At 41.1% G+C, this 11,244-nt stretch overlaps 1 pseudogene; it reads left to right on the top strand.

The window, feature by feature from the left end:
- The first annotated feature begins 2,255 nt into the window (after positions 1 to 2,255).
- LOC147958168 (uncharacterized) lies at positions 2,256 to 3,677 on the top strand (annotated as a pseudogene).
- The last annotated feature ends 7,567 nt before the right edge of the window (positions 3,678 to 11,244 follow it).

Genomic DNA, 11,244 nt, shown 5'->3' with positions numbered 1-11,244 from the left:
AATAAGTCTCCGCCTCTGACACTACACCACGGTAGAGCTTACGTGACACATTTATGTGGGCAAAGATCTACTGATCTTTACAAAATAACTGTCATCATAGCTTTTAAGTTTTGTCTTCGGAACTTTTGTAGGCAAAGGTACATCACTGTAGACACATTATGTGTCGGCAACCACTAAATAACTATGTATTTGTCAGTAATCTCTTAATAACGTGTTATGTGTCGGCATATGTATGGGTTTTGACAGATTATCAGTCGGTGTAGGTACGTATTTAGCGATATAAAATGTGTTGGCGTATATAGGGTGTATAGACTTAGATTAAGTGTCGGCGTAGAGGGACACGTGTCAATCGATCGACTTGGCGCGCCATTTCGGCGTGCGAGCGAAATTTTTGCCTGTTCGTGCAAAGTATCCCCGGAAAATACTCCCCCTCCCCCGCAAAATACCCCAAATCGACCCCAACCCTAACCCATGCCTACCGTTGTCGCCGCCCTCGCATTGGATCCACTCCATCGGCTGCTGCCCTCGCGCTCATCCAGTCCTACCGCCATGGCCGCCGCCCTCGCACTCCACCCCGTCCTCGCGCCCCCTCCTCCCTAGCTCCATCGCTGTCCTCGCACCCGTCTCCCCCCGAGCTCCAGCCCTAGATCGACTCGCCGTCGTCGCGCTTCACATCCAACCGCCGCTGCCCCCCTCCCCCCTGACATGTAGCCGCCGTCCTCGCCAATCCCCATCCCTGCTGCCGCCGGGAAACCATCTCCGGGCTCCCTGCTGTCGCCGGGGATCCGGCTCCCTGCTGCCGCCAGGGTTCCATAGCTGGGCTCCCTACTACTGTCGGGGTTCCATTGCCGGGCTCCTGCCACCGCCGGAGCTCCATCTCCGGGCTCCTGCTGCCGCCAGACCTTTGCACTGCTGCTGCCGGACCTCTGCTCTGCTGCTGCCGGAGCTCCATCTCCGGGCTTGTTGCTGCCGGAGCTCCATCTTCGATCCTGCTGCTCCCGGACCTCTTTATTGCTGCTGCCGCATCTCTGCTCTGCTACTGTCAGGCTCCATCACCGGCCAAGCTCCATCTCTGCTCCACTCCCGCAGCTCCGTCTCTGTGCCCCGAGTAAGCATCAACTCCTCCCTAGATTACCTTCTCTATATCTGAATATATGCAGTTGTTTGTGATAGTAGACAACTGGACAAGGATGTGTATTTGTTGCTTGAATGGTTATTGTTTTGTACTTCTATTGCTTGAATAATGATTGTCGCTTCACTAATGCAAAGCTAACACTACCGCACTGGCCATATTCAGATACTTGGCAACTTTGATATTAAGGTTGCATCATGGACAAAATCTGGTTGTCTAAGCCTAGGTACATCAAGTTTCCTTTTTGCAAACTCATAAACGGTATAATTTTGTCATGAACTATTCTGATATCTAAAAATAACAATTACATGTAGGCACAAAAATGAGTATCTACAGGGGTTAGACAAGTTTGCTTTTATTAATTCAACAAATGGAAACAAAATCTTATGTCCTTGCAAGATATGTTTGAACTCTAAATGGAGAACAGCAACAGAAGCACGTGACCATTTGATATGTGATGGTTTCATGGAGGGGTATCATACATGGTTGTTTCATGGAGAATCTAGCCACGCTAGCCCTAATATTGAGGAGGTAGAAGTAGAGAGTTCACCGGCACAAAATGAATTAGCTAATTTCTTGCGAGACATAGCTTGTGGATTAGATGATGGGGGGTGTTGGAAGAGAACAATGAGGACAATAAAAACCCTAGGACGGATGTTGATGATGATACCAAGGCTTATTTGAAGATGGTTGATGATGACAATAAAGAACTATACTCCGGGTGTAAAAACTTCTCAAAATTGCGTTTTATTGTCAAATTGGTCCACATCAAACTTCTTGGGAGATGGAGTGACAAAAGTTTTGACATGGTGCTTGAGTTACTTAGTGATGCATTCCCCAAAGGTTCAGTACTTCCCAAAAATTTCAATGAAGCTAAGAATATAGTTAAATATATTGGGCTTGGGTATGTTAGTATTCATGCCTGTGAAAATTATTGTGTACTGTTCAGAAATGAATTTGATAAGGAGAATCAATGTCCAAAGTGTAAAACTCAAGGTGGAAATCAGAAAAGAAGAGTCCTGATGGGAAAAGGGTACATAGAGTTCCTAGAAAGGTTCTTCGCTATTTTCCTATTAAAAGAAGGCTTCAAAGGTACTTTATGTCCTCTAAAACTGCAACTGACATGAGGTGGCATGACGAACAACGGACCAAAGATGGTTTGATTAGGTTCCCAGCAGATGCTATTTTCTGGAAGGATTTTGATTCCAAACATCCACTAATTGGTAATGATAGTCGGAATTTTAGATTGGCTGCAACAACTGATGGCTTTAATCCATTTAGGTCAACAAGGAGTACCTACAGTATTTGGCCAGTCTTTTTGATTCCATACAACCTTCCTCCTTGGATGTGCATGAAGCGGACTAATTTTATCCTTTCTTTGCTCATTCCTGGCCCTAAGGCACCTGGTGGAGATATGGATGTCTATCTTGAACCTTTGGTAGATGATTTAGTAGATATGTATTATCATGGTGTAAAGACATTTGATGCTTCTAAGTGTGAAATACTTGATCTTCGTGTTGCCATCCTTTGCACCATACATCACTTTCCAGGTTTAGGCTACACTCATGGGTGTGCTACCAGGGTGAGGTAGCTTGTACTGAGTGCCATTCATTCACTTGTTCTCTACAATTAAAAAATGCATCAAATATTGCTATATGGGACATCGTAGGTTCTTATCATCCAATCATAAGTTTAGATCAGATGAAAAGTTATTTGATGGCAAGTCAGAGCATATGACAGCACCTATACCTCTTACGCGTGAGGAAATCGATGATTTGACAGCAAATCTCGAAACATCCTTTGGAAAAGATCGAGCAGCCAAGAAGACAACAAAGAGAAAACGCAAAGAAGGTGAATCCCCTCCCTTGTATAAAAGAAGATCTGTGTGGTTTAAGTTGCCCTATTGGAAAGATCTGATGTTGCGTCATAATTTTGATGTTATGCATACAGAAAAAAACGTATGTGATAACATAGTTAACACACTTCTGGGCCTTGAGGGAAAATCAAAGGATAACGCAAATTCTCGCTTAGACATCCAAGCTTTGGGTATTATGGGGGACCTGTATCCTATTGAAGTAGAAGAGGGTAAATTGTATATACCTCCAGCAAAATATACTTTGAGACCCGATCAGATGAAACATTTTCTCCAAGCCTTGATGGGAGTCAAGTTTCCACAAGGCTTTGCAACTGACATACGACGTTATATCCATGTTGGCGAGAAGAAGATTTTTGGACTGAAGAGCCATGATAATCGCATTCTGCTGCAGCACCTTCTTCCGCTTGCGATTCGAAAAATATTGCCAACAAGAGTATGTGTTGCATTGACTTGTGTTAGTAACTTCTTCAAGAAGATTTGCTCACCTGTTATCCGCGTTAGTGATATGCACATTCTAGAGGCTGAAATAGTTGAGCCTTAAGCATACTTGAAACTATATTCCTGCCAAGTTTTTTTGATGTCATGGTCCACTTGATGGTTCATTTGCCTGCCCAAGTTAGAATTGGTGGCCCAGTACACTTCCGGAGCATGTGGTCAGTAGAAAGATGATCTTCTAAACAAAGTCTTATATCAACCTATTTTTTTGCAAATGAATTTTGCAAATAGGCTTACAATCTGTAGTATGTAGGTATTTGGGGCACTGCAAAGGACATGTTCACACGAGAAGCCATCCGGAAGGATCAATCGCTGAGGGTTATTTGTTTGATGAGGGCCTTACATTATGTTCTCGCTATCTCAAAGGGTGTGAGACTAGGTTCACTCGACAAGATAATAATGTTGAGGTGTTGAATAATGAAACGTCCAACACCAGTCCATACTTGTGCCACAAGGGGCAAGGATTGGGTAGCATTGTATCATTATCAAATAATTCTTGGATCCAAGCACATAGATATGTCTTGTTCAACCACAATGAAATAGAACCTTATGTGAAGTAAGCTGCCCACACTATTGTAATATTATCCCTTTCTTATCTTTCTTATAATATTTAATTTGATACACAATTATAGGAAGCACCGCGAGCACCTATCCTCAATTGGTCTTCCCAATGAAAAAGCAATCAACACTATGCAACATGAGAAGTTTCATGAGTGGTTTCAAGAGCATGTAAGTAGGACATCACTTGACCTATTGTGCTCCACATTAATCATGTTAACCTGTTGTAACGAACAACAATTCTATACTCAGGTGTTGTCATTAGTTGAAAGAGGTGTACAAGTATCAAAAGAAATGCAAATTTTAGCCCAAGAGCCTTTCATGATTGCTAGAAAACTTAACAGATATACTACTAATGGGTTCGATTTCCATACACACTCAAGTGATGATGGTAGACCTATTCAAAACAGTGGAGTAGCTATAGCTGCACAAAATTCAAGAGGAGTAGAGATATATTATGGCATTATTAGGGAGATAGTTGAGCTAAACTACCGCCAAAAAGGATATATGGTGTTATTTCAATGTGATTGGGTTGACAATCGTGAACAAGACAAATGGGTAAAAACCGATCAGTTTGGGGTTACTACTGTTAACTTCAACCATTTATTCGGTAGTGGTGATAAGTTATCAGATGAACCTTTCATCTTAGCATCACAAGCCGCACAAATTTTCTATGTTCCAGAGGTTGATGATAAAGGCTGGTGTGCAGTTGTCCAGAACACAAAACCACATGGAACCTACTCTATGGCCGTTCTGGATGATGAAAATGTAGATCTTAAGAATGCTAATAAGGGGTTGTTAATTGATCTACACACATATGTTGATCCTGACATTGATTATACCAAATTTTCTCATGTAAGGACTGTTATAGATGGAATAATTGTTGCTGCACCAAAGAGGAAGTAAGTGTGATAATGATTTTCCGCATTTTATTTGCTAGTTGTGTAAAATTTGGTTGTTACTTTAGTTGAAATACTTGCATGTTCTATGGACTGCTAACTCACATGTAAGCACTTACATGAGCAGTAGCAAAAATGGCAGCTGCAACAAGAAGTGCAGAAAGAACTCCTGAATATGATCTCGAAAGGAACAGAACTGTACTTGATGTACGTAGAAGACAAAATGAGAACTTGAAGAGAACTTTGAATCTTAAAGGTCTAGCAGATGCATTTGAGGCGGAAGGCCAACCTGCTCCCCAAAAGAAGAAAAATGTATTGTTGCTAGATATGATATAACTAAAAGAAAACACATGTCTTCAATTTCTTTGTGTTGGATTATAGCTTTGCATCATATACTACTAAAACTATTACATCATCCACACATACATATGCACTATTTCCAGCACACTATTTGCTATCCCTTTTTGCATAGTTAACACTGATTTGTGTGGTTAATTGTAGAGACAAAAGCGAACTCATGTTTCACAAACTCAAGCTCCAGACCGGCAATTGCGGTCTTCTTCAAGATTAAATACTAAAATTTCAACTGAACCTGAGGTTGTATTGAATGAACCTGAAGGTATGCTTCTTTACTTTGATGTGTGTACCTTCAAGATTAGCAATTGAATGATAATGCATTCGTAGTACTAAACCTATTTTCTGCATTTATTGGTTATCAGTCCAGGAAAGGGAGGTTAGGAAAGTTACAGCTGTGAAAAGCATATGGGGAAGGCAAAACAAGCCTAAAGTCAAGTTGGAAATCAATGAGTATGGTCAGCCTTGTGGTAAATCTGCTACATGGTTCACCAACTTTGTTGGAACACAAATAAGAACCAAGGGTTTTCCGGTTGAATTTGATGATTGGAGGAAGGTTGATCTATCTAAAAAACTTGCTTTATGGACCGAGGCAAAGGTAATACTTGGTTGCTGCTACTATATAGTTATTGGGTGCTGCTATGTTGCTATATTTTTATTGGTTAGTGAGTTCCTGGATGATATCTTAGTGTTCATGTTTATGAGTGAGTAATGAGTTAGCTTATGTTGTATTGTTCTCCAATGCTTATTTCCAAATGCCAATTTTTCAGTTGTTTTGGGAATTAGACGAACGAGTTTTCCAATGGTATATGAAAACAGCACAAATTAAATGGAAAGACTTCAAATCAGACCTAAAGAGGGATTATTATGATGAATCATATGAATATGATGAACTTATAGCATGACGTGATGCTAGAGTTCATCCTGACCAATGGAAGTTGCTTGTTGCATTTTGGTTGACTCCAAAAGCTAAGGTATGCTCTTTGTTAGGTTAGTATTGACCTTTGATTCTACTTGTGTGACATGATTTCTTATGTGACATGATATTTATCAAACCATTTGGTAGGCTCGCTCAATAAGAGGTAAAAATAATCGAGCACATCACACGCAAAATCACACATCTGGAAGTAAGAGTTTTGCTCGGGTTAACACTGAAATGGTATGCAACCATGCTATTCTTGTTATAAACATTGATGTTTGTACATTTTGCTCATTGTTTTAAAATTTCTTATCACTTGACATAGACCGAGGAGCTCAAGCGCCGCCCACATAGACATGAATTGTTTATTGAAACACATACACATCGAATTAGTGGACTTCCTAAAAAAGGGTCTGCAGCAAGAATTGTAAGTTCAGATGCACTCTAATTTCTCGATTCCTTTCATATTTTTGTTTATGTAGTAAGTACTAGGAACTCATAACAATTCCTGAAATCTACAGAAAGAACTTCAAGATGAAGCATTAAAGCACCCAGAATTGCTGGAGAATGGTATTAAGGATGGTGATTTGTTTGCGTTTGTTTGTGGAAAAGAAAAAAAATGGATATGTTTGTGTTGTTGGTTTGGGGCCAACTCCATCTGACCTAGAGTTGCCAGGAATCTAGCAGTATAAATCTACAAAGCTTAAAATAGCAATGGAAAAGTGTCGTGTATCTAACCAAAAAGTGGAACATCTGCAAGACCAAATGGATGACATGAAGAAGCAAATGGCTGAGATGAGGAAACTTTTTCTATCTTCACAGGGGCAACAAGATGAAACCAATACCACACCTAAACATGAACCAAATACTCCACACCAGGTAGCACTAGTTCTATTATATTGTACCTCTGCCATAGCGAAACATGTAATGTTGTGTTCTCGTTGTAGTTTATTATATTTAACATCTACAATGCTTGATTTTGATGTAGAACATAAGGAAAAGAGAAGCCAATAATATTGAAAAAGGCAATGCTCATCTAGAGGAGGTGGCTGAGTCAAATGCTTCTATGCAGAATGATGACACTCTTACTAGAAGAAAAATTGTTAATGTTGAGAAACATAACAGACAACAAAGGGGTAAATCTTTCCTTTCCTTTTGGCCTTTAATTGCCAATATGATGCTATATGAACTTGTTTCTTTACCATGATTATATTCTGAATTGCAAATTTTTCGCATATGGTGGAAGTGATGTGATACTATATAGCATGACTAGACCTTTAAATATCGCTATTGCCAAAGGAACAATTCAAACAACTAATCCAAAGGCTGTGGTGGGAGTGAGCCCCTAGGTTCTCAATATGTCGAAATTGTCATCTATTTGGTGTTCAAAAGGGATACTCAGTTGCCTCGTCTGTATGGGAATGCGTTAACCATGGGAGATGCTAAGGGGAAATCAATTGCATGGCCATCTTCTATGGTAATAATCTAGAGCACTTGGTTTCTTTTCTTTCGTGCAAATCGGTCACCTATTAAGTAGTGATTGTTATTGCAGATCAAATATCCCAAGAAGACATCTAATGTGCTAGGAGGTGCAGGAACTATGATATACATCAAATTTACATGCCAATTAAAATTAATGTGCCTTAGTTTCTTTCTGCCCACTTATCTGTCCTATAAGACCATTGATGTATTGAATAGTTGCCAATATTTGTGTGCACCTTTTTATCTCCAGACCTTGGCACTTCTCCTACCTTGGAGAAATTTAACAAGTAAAAATCTGCAGCTATTTGTCAATCTCCATATTTATGTGCACCTATTTCTGTTTATAGCTCCATATTTATCCATGCAAAAAAGTAGATACAACTAGCGTGTTTCGAGCATCCTTGTCAAACTAAGTTTTTATTTGGTAACTATGTAATCTGACAAGTGAGTACATAGTATTTGTGGCAACTGATTGATACCTAAAAGCATGTTTAATCTGTTGGGAAAATAAGTATTTAGTAATCTGGAAACTAAGCATATTAAATATGGCAACTAAATACTACTAGTAAATGGCACGCGCCATGCACGTGTAGATTTTACGATTGTGGTGAAATATTGTATGTTGAAATGTTGTAAATATTTTTTCTAATGCAGTACAAACACAAATACTCATATAGACGCAATAGTATGAACGCACACAGACAACCAATGCTAAGTTTAGGAATTGAACCCTGTTGGTCTATGATACGTCTCCAACGTATCTATAATTTTTGATTGCTCCATGCTATATTATCTATAGTTTTAGAAAATATTGGGCTTTATTATCCACTTTTATATTATTTTTGGGACTAACCTATTAACCGGAGGCCCAGCCCAGATTTGCTGTTTTTTGCCTATTTCAGTGTTTCGAAGAAAATGAATATCAAACGGAGTCGAAATGGAACGAAATCAACTGGAGAAGTTATTTTTGGAAGGAAAGCTACCAGATGGACTTGGACCCCACATCAGGAGAGAAGGGAGGTGCCCACGAGGGTGGGGGGCGCGCCCACCCCCTAGGGTGCGCCCCCCTGCCTTGTGGGGCCCCCGAAGCTCCACCGACGTACTTCCTGCACCCATATATGCCTACGTATCCTAAAACTTCCAGAACAGACAATAGATCGGGAGTTCTGCCGCCAGAAGCCTCCGTAGCCACAGAAAACCAATCTAGACCCGTTCCGGCACCCTGCCGGAGCGGGAAGTCCTTCTCCGGTGGCCATCTTCATCATCCCGGTGCTCTCCATGATGAGGAGGGAGTAGTTCTCTGTCACGACCGGTTTTCCAATAAAAATATTTATTGAGAAACCGATCTTTTGAGTCCAGTATGAGAAAAATTCCCCTTACCGGTAGACAAATTCTTGATACAATAAGCCAGTAGCATAAAATATATTACAGGATCGAGCTACGGTTGCTCAACCAAATTATTACAAGCACGTCAATAATTATACATAATGGCAGACATGGCACAGTGGTGTGGAGGCATACTACTGACTCGAGGATAGGGCGGTGGTGGAAAAACACAGCGGGGAGTGAGATACATGACTCTAAAACTGGCATCTCATCGAGCGTCAAGGTGAGGCTCAATGAATTTATTTGGTAGCGGAAGCGGATATAATGCAGTGACCAAATCCAGGGTCGCACGAGACTGACTGGGATTCCTCTAGGCGTCGGACTCGCTATTGAACTCTTCATCCATGAGATCGCCTTCGTCAGCATCTGGCCAAATCAACAAGCCAGTGAGTACTTTGAAAGTACTCGCAAGACAGTTCGGACATGAGATATAACAAATGCAGGCATGAATGCGTCACGATTAATTCACCAATGTATATTCAAAAATTAGCATAGCGAAGTAAGTAAAAGGGAAACGGTGATAGTCCGCCTGAAGTCCCAACAAAACATAAATAAAAACTGATCGAGTGTCTGAAGCGACGCCTCGAAGGGTGGACAAATAAATATAAAAAGAAAAAGGATGCCACAGTCGGGCGTCTTAGCGACACCACATAAAGGGCCTTAAAAGAAATGCCACAGTCGGACGTCTAAGCGACATCACAAAAAGGGCTTTAAAAGAAATGCCACAGTCGGACGTCTAAGCGACATCACGGAAAGGGCTTTAAAAGAAATGCCACAGTCGGACGTCTAAGCGACATCACAGAAAGGGCTTTAAAGGAAATGCCACAGTCGGACGTCTGAGCGACATCACAGAAAGGGCTTTTAAAAGAAATGCCACAGTCGGACGCCTGAGCGACATCACAGAAAGGGCTTTTATTCACAAGTAAATAATACTCATAATCAACATTCAATTCATGAAAATAAACGGGTTAGTCCATCCACAGGAATAATCATTTAGCCGGAATTAGCACTCATACGATTCACCGGAGTCTCTGTCATCAAAACTGGCACTTGTCAGGATAAGATGATACTGATCTTGGACATAGAATAGATGATTCAAGGAATATATGACTCTGCAGAGGTTGTACAAAAATTTTCCCACAGCCAACGGATTTCCGTAGTCACGAAGGACTAGTTCCGTTTACGGTATTTCGGAAGAAAACACAGCTAACCAGTACACACCCATCCTACCTCTCGATGCTAGGAATCACCCTAGACATCGTCCAAGAAAAACTTTTGAGATGGGGAGATCACAATCTCGAATAGCATGGGATCAAATTTATATACGCGCGCTCTAAGGGGTGCCCCCTCTCGGTCCCAACCGGAAACACCCATGCCCCCTGACCGGATGACTGGCTTTAATCCAGGGCCATGGAACCATCATCCCGGCCTCTCCTTTTGGTGTGTACCAGGAAAGCGGTTTGCAACTTACTAAACCATATTCCTTGCGGAAAACATGTGGTAGTACAGGGGAAGGAAATGGGAGGAACTGGACCGATACGGCTTGACACTGCAGTCACTTAGCCTGGCATAAGACTGGCATGCTACAACACTGCCATCTTACCCATCCTCATGCCAACACATGGCCATTCATATTCGCATCCATCCACTTATGGATCATCGAACTCACTTACCTCAACAATGCATGGAAATAACGTTCATCGGTATGCTCATCAACATGCCATGAGACTAACTAAAATGCAAAACATGCCAAGACACTCATCATATCAAAAGTTCAAACATGCTTTCCTGGTTCGGAGTAGTCGGAGCCTAGCTCGGTGAAGTTTGCGGTTCCGTCACCTCCTTCGGTATCTATGGTATAAAGAATTATACGCGCTATCGTGAATACCGTGAGGTGCACAAAAATTATACCAAAAAAAATTTCAAATAAATATGATAAAAAACTAGACAAAAATCTGAAGAGGACAGAAAAAGAATCACTCAAAAATTCCTTTCTGTTAAAAAGTTATAAGGGTTTTAATCCAGGGACTCATCTGTAATGAAACAGAAAGTTTCCAGGGGCTAGTTTATAAAAACAGAAAACGCTTCGGCAGAAACTACGCCAGCCCAGAGGGAAAGCGCATTTGGCAGAAGGCATTTTCAG

Source organism: Triticum urartu, chromosome 7A (assembly GCF_056163025.1).
Source record: "Triticum urartu cultivar PI428250 chromosome 7A, HENAU_Tu73, whole genome shotgun sequence".
NCBI classification, from domain to species: Eukaryota; Viridiplantae; Streptophyta; class Magnoliopsida; order Poales; family Poaceae; genus Triticum; species Triticum urartu.
The sequence above is the reverse complement of the archived record's forward strand: the minus strand, read 5'-3'. Positions and strand labels throughout refer to the sequence as shown.